Here is a 6,000-nt window from a genome sequence, read left to right on the forward strand (position 1 = left end):
ACTGAGCCCCAAGTGCTGCTTTGCCCTTGAAGTGAATAGAGATGAGAGAGAGCAAGGTGTGTAGCGACGAGTGGACAGTGATCTTATAGAGGGACATAATGGGATTCATCTTTCCATTCCGAACTACGGGCAGCCTGCGACGGTGTCCTAGAACTTGGTTTTTGAATTGGGGTTCCTGAGAAATTGGACAAAGTGTTTTGCTTTTCTTCTCCTTTTCTCTTTTTATTGTTAGCCATATTCTTTAGCAAGGAGCTTCTTTAGCATAGGCACAGACCATTCGTTTTTTATTTTATCAGTCTTAAGATTCTTTTAGCCCACATTATTAAAGGCATTTTAATTAGTTGTACTTTTAGTAGTTTACCTGTGCCCTGCCCATTATAGGCTTTATCCCCGGCTGAGTTTATACTGTATATCGGATTAAGTATTTTACAATTTCAAAATTAAAAAGTACACAATTTCAATACTTACGATTTTTTTTTTTTAATTAAATTCTAAACATTTCTAAATCATTAAAATAAATCATATTTAAGAACACAAAACAAACAGTGATTAGGTGCATTCAAATAAGTCAAAATAATACCTAAAACAAGGTACATTTTGCAAAAGTGAATTTTTCACAAAAAAACAACAACAATCTGCTGCATTGAAAAAACTAAACGGTAAATGCATTAGACAAACAAAAAACAAAACAAAAGAACCAAACAAAAACAGTGTAATGCATTTTTAAAGTAAGAATAATGGTCATTGCAACAGACAAACCATAAAACATTCATAAACCTACATAAATATTTTTTGAAAGCAATCATTTTCTTAAAAGAATAAAAGCACTTGGACTCGGGCTCCAGCCGGGGGAGTATCCATCCCCTGAGATAGTATCCCATCATGGGATTCTAAACTGCCCTAGATCTTGAATTTTCCAGTTGTTTAAGGCTGTGTCTTTGCCCCTCTGGTGGATCTCCAGATTGACATGATCTCTTACCTCCTTGCGATGACTTTTGGGTCCAGCTCCTGCTTATTGAACAAACAGATGTTCTGTCCCTCCCACAGGGCCTGTTTAACCGCACAGATGACAGGCCACTAACACCTCAGAGTTGTTGATGTCAGTCCTCTGACTGGGCCAAACAGGATCTGCTGGGCGGTTGTCTGCACAGGTACGTCAAACCGGAGCCAGACCCTGCAAGCAGAGGGGCATTCCTTAAAAATATGAGCCTCTGTCTCCTTTCCCAGGCAGTCCTTGTAGGGGCATGTGTCAAACAGGGCCAAACCCCTTCTATACATGAACACTTGAGTGGGGAAACACAGATTCACAGCCATCCAGGAGACATATTTCTGCATATTTGTGAGGCAAACATGCGTAGCGTTAGCCCAGATATTTCTGCAGGTTTCAGTAGGAACATTTTCTATTCTGCTGGTCAGCGATGCTTTCTGGAGGCCTACTTCGAGTGCAAAGGCTCAGAGCGCCCTGTAGAACAACGGGGGATCCCACAAGTGCAGCCTGGTGTTATCCAGGGCAAAGAGGCCGAGTGGTCTCAGACTGCTGGCAAAGCGGTTCATAAAACTCACTTTCTTGCCAGCAGCCTGGATGTTCTTAACCACATATGCCAGCCCCTGCACCTCAATGAGCCGCACAACCACGGTCTGTGTAGACCACAGCCATGTCGTCCATATAGTCCCGGGCTTTCAGTTGCTTTCCACCGGCGCCCGGGAGATGGAAACTTTTCACCCGGGTGTCCCGGGGATTGCCTGCATGAATGGCTCCAAACAGATGACGTACAGCAGGGCTGACTTGGGACAACCCTGTCGAACCCCTGACCTGACCAAAAATGGTTCAGTCAGGTGGTGGTTCCCTGCTGCTTAGGCTGCTGTAAATTATCTTAACCCATCTCCTCAGGCCAGGAGCGAGACCTATCCTCTCCATCACTAGCTGCTGGTATTCATGGCCCACTCTGTCGAAGGCCTTCTCCTGGTCCAAACTGATCAGGACCAGGGGAAGCCTTCTCTCGTTCGAGTAGGCCACAACATCCCTGAGCAGCATGGCATTGTCGGTCGCCGATCTCCCCCGGGCACCACAGACCTGGTCGGGACCCACGACATGAGGGAGTGGCCGCTGTAGCCGGAGCGTAAGTGCTTTGGCCAGTCGGTGCACAGGAGGCTGACTGGTTGCCAGTTTTTCACATCCTTTGGATCTCCCTTCTTTTGGAGAAGAATAAGGATACTCCTCTCCATACGAGGCGCCAGTCTAGCCTCTCTGTACACCAACCCCAAGACCTGTGCCAGATCTTCCTTAAGCACCTCCCAAAAGATTTTGTAGAATTCAGCAGGGATCCCATTGGGACCCAGTGTCCTTCCAGAGTTAAGACTCTTTATAACCTGGGAGAGTTCAGTGGTGGTGATCTCTGGATCCTCCTCCTCCTCCTCCTCGTCCTCCTCCTTGCAGGATTCCAATAGGGACAGAAAGTGATGGATCAAATTTTGATCCACCACCTTCTGGTCATATAACTCCCTGTAGAAGTCACACACCACTGTCTCAACAGTTTCTCTGCCCTCCACCTCCTGCCCCAAGGTGTCGATCATGGAGGACATTGTAGGCTGCCTCTCCTTCATCTTCTTGAAGAAGAAACTGCTACATTTCTCATAATTCTCCATGATACGGACCCTGGAAAGGACCTTGATCTTTTCTTGTTCCTCCCTATAGAGGGCGGATAGGCTAAGTTTTACCCAGGCCACCTCATCAGCCAGGTCGAAGCCTGAGTTTATACTTTATACTAATTTATTTATTTATTTATTGAAAAAATAAAGTGTATATCGTATCTGCTGTCCTCCTGTGCTGAGTGTGCAAAGTTACGTGTCTTTGAATATTGCGTGGTCGTGGTCCCCCCGACTTGGGTAATCTTGGGGGTGGCGTGGTCGACCGGTTTTAATTGTAGTGCCACCACCACTTACAAAAATGTGGCGTAGCCGGCAGCACATATACACCCAGCATGGAGGCAGCTGATGTTCAGGGTCCCCCAATGACCGTGACAATAGCTATGCTGTGGTTCTTGAGGGTGCCTTTAGTCCCCAAGTTTGGAGGGGAGGGGCAAACTGTTAAGTATGGGGAATGGAAGGCTCAGGTTCAGGCAAAGATACAAGCTCAAACACTTAATGCACAACAAGAGGTAGATTTTATTTGTGGGGCTTTGGAGGGGCAGGCTAGATAGGAGGTCTTGGTACTAGAGACTGGGGTGCGGGGGAATAGTAGACAGATCTTTACAATTCTTAATCTATTATACCTAGATATCTATTATATTATAAGAGATTTCATCAAAAGAGGTGCTGAGGTCAAGGTTTTTCCAGCTGTGACAGGAAAGAGGGGAGACCATGGGGGCTTACGCTCTGCGGCTACATGAACTCTTCTACAGATGGTGGAAGGAAGAGCCAGAGGGCTCAGCCAAAGAAGAAGAGACGTTGCGCAAACAGTTCATCGCTGTACTACAGCTGAGCCATCTGAAACAGGAGCTTCAATGTCAGCTGCATCGAACCCCAGGAGAGAGTTTCAGCCAGATCTTGCAGGATCTTGCAGGCGTTGGAACAGGAGGGATGGAACCGACCAGAAGAAGCTTCTGCCCAGTTGGTGCCCTCAGCTGCCCCCAAGGAAGGTACCCCTTGTAACACTACTGATTGGAGGGAAGCTTTTAAAAGCGAGCTCCGAGTAGAAATGCACAAACAGTTGAAAGAACTGGCCAAAATGTTAAGAGAAGAGCTGTGAGGGCCCCCATTAGAGAGGCTGCCCGTTTTAGATCCAGAGGTCAGTGCCCCCGAGGCTCCAAGTCGGGCAGGTCGTAACCAGCCTCGTTAGGATGGGTTTGGGCACCCTATTTGTTTACAGTGTTGGATGGGGTAGCATATGTGGTGCCACTGCCCCCAGAGGAGGCAAAGTGAACCAGCTTTAAACTACCGCCCCCAACTATGGTAGGGCATGGGGGAGGGGGACAGGTGCAAGCAGCAGCTGTGACAGATATGCCCAATTGGTGGGAGACTGCCCAGGGACAGAAGTGGTAGCGCAGGGGGTAAGATTACCCTGCATTTTAGATACTGGGTCCCAAGTCACTTTATTTAGTGAGTCATTCTTTTCTAAATATCTAGGACACCAGACAGTTCGGGATAGGGAAGAGGTCCCGTGGCTTAAGCTCCGGGCGGCAGATGGGTTAAGGATCCCGTATGTAGGATATGTGGTGTTAAATTTTATTGTGGGGGAGTTACAGTATTGAATAAAGAAGGTATTCTGGGAATGAATGTGATTGGGGCAGTATGGGAACAACTTTCTAGACAAGACACTGGGAGCTGGGTTAACTTGGGCGCCGAGGTTGGGGCCCTGAGAGCAGGTGTTTGCCGTTTGCCGGAAGATGGAGGTAGAGAAAGAGACCCTCCACGAGCATGGGATGGCCCGACTAACCAAGCAGTCCCTGGTACAGATTCCAGCCTACAGTGTGCCTACACTGTGTGTTGATAGAGGCCAGGAAAGAAGGGCTGGACTGGCAAGTGGCACGCTCTGTGGCCTGGGTGTGGCAAGGTAGGGCCCTTATGAAATTATTAAATGTACATCCTCTGTCGTGCTTGTGACTCGTGACAATCTGCATTGAGCTGTATTCAGGTGGTGGAATTGGCAGAAGGTTAAAAAGCTGTCTGTCCTTCCATAGGCATTGAGATGTGTTCACTATAGTACTGGCTGGGAGCCAGACATGGACACTGCAGGTGATAAGGTAATGGGGATTGAGGTCTGTATATTGTTATCAAGTTATGATCTGTCCATTGGGAAGAGAGGTTGCTAGCACTTCATTCCCTCCGAGACCTCTCAGTGGTCTCTTTCCCTATAAAAATTCATAATGGCTGGTGATCTGCACGCTGGTGGGCACCAACCTGAAAATAAAAGTGTTAATGGGGGTGACACCATGGTGCATCAAATCAGGGAGTGGGCACAATCTGAGCCAAGGCATCACTGCCTGCTAGGCGGCCATTACTGTTCAGAGTAGATAGCACTGCCCAAGGGGGAGAGGTTACTGTATAACAAAACCGTCACAAGGGAGGAGGCAGCAAGCTGATCAGGGAGCCTGCCCTGAGGCGTACCACTAGGGGCCTAGGCAACACAACTCCAGACGGTAATCTCAAGGGCCTCGTAGGGCCGCACCTGAGGTGCCCAGGAGCGAGGACCGTAGTCATGCTCTTACCAGGAACTGTCTAGAATCAGCATATAAAAGACGGGGCTACAGAGGTCAACTCTTACGCCCTCCGCTCACAATAGCTCACTGCTCTACTCTACTTACACAATTTCTGGCGCGGGCAATCAAGCAACCTGTGCGGCCTCTGTGCATTATCATGGCAGTGGACCCCTGATGCAATAGCAGCGGGGCCACAGATCCAATGAAAAAACCACAGAATACATAGTCGGCTAGTCAACAGAGTAGCCGAGCTGAACAACAATATACAATATGTACATATCGTGTGACTGAAACTGGGTTGTCAGTAAATCCAGGAGCAGCTCGTGTGGGTGCCTAGTCCGATGGAAAGGAAGACATGGTTAACTAGTTCCCTTAGGATGCACTTAACAGGGGCAGACTGGGAGAGGAAAAGCAGGGTCCAGAGCCAGAGCCCGTAGTTCTCCGGGTTCCCAATGGAAGGGACTGGTCCCGTCACGTCCAACCTGTAGAACCTGGCAAACGTAAGCGGCAAGGCCCAAGCTGCAGCTGCACAAATGTCTGCCAAGGAGACGCCTTGAAAAAGGGCCCAAGATGTGGCAACGCCTCAAGTTGAGTGGGCCACCAGGTGTTCAGACAACGGTGGACTCGTAGGCCATGGTAATGGTGTCCACAATCCAATGCGAGAGGCGCTGTTTTGAAAGCACCTGGCCCTGTGTCCACGCTCCATAAGACACAAACCGTTGGTCTGAGCGCCAAATGTCCTTAATGCGTTCCAAATAGCACCTGAGGGCCCGCACAGGGCAGAGCAGGTGAAGCCGACTCT

Source organism: Amia ocellicauda, chromosome 7, assembly GCF_036373705.1.
Source record: "Amia ocellicauda isolate fAmiCal2 chromosome 7, fAmiCal2.hap1, whole genome shotgun sequence".
Classification (NCBI taxonomy): domain Eukaryota; kingdom Metazoa; phylum Chordata; class Actinopteri; order Amiiformes; family Amiidae; genus Amia; species Amia ocellicauda.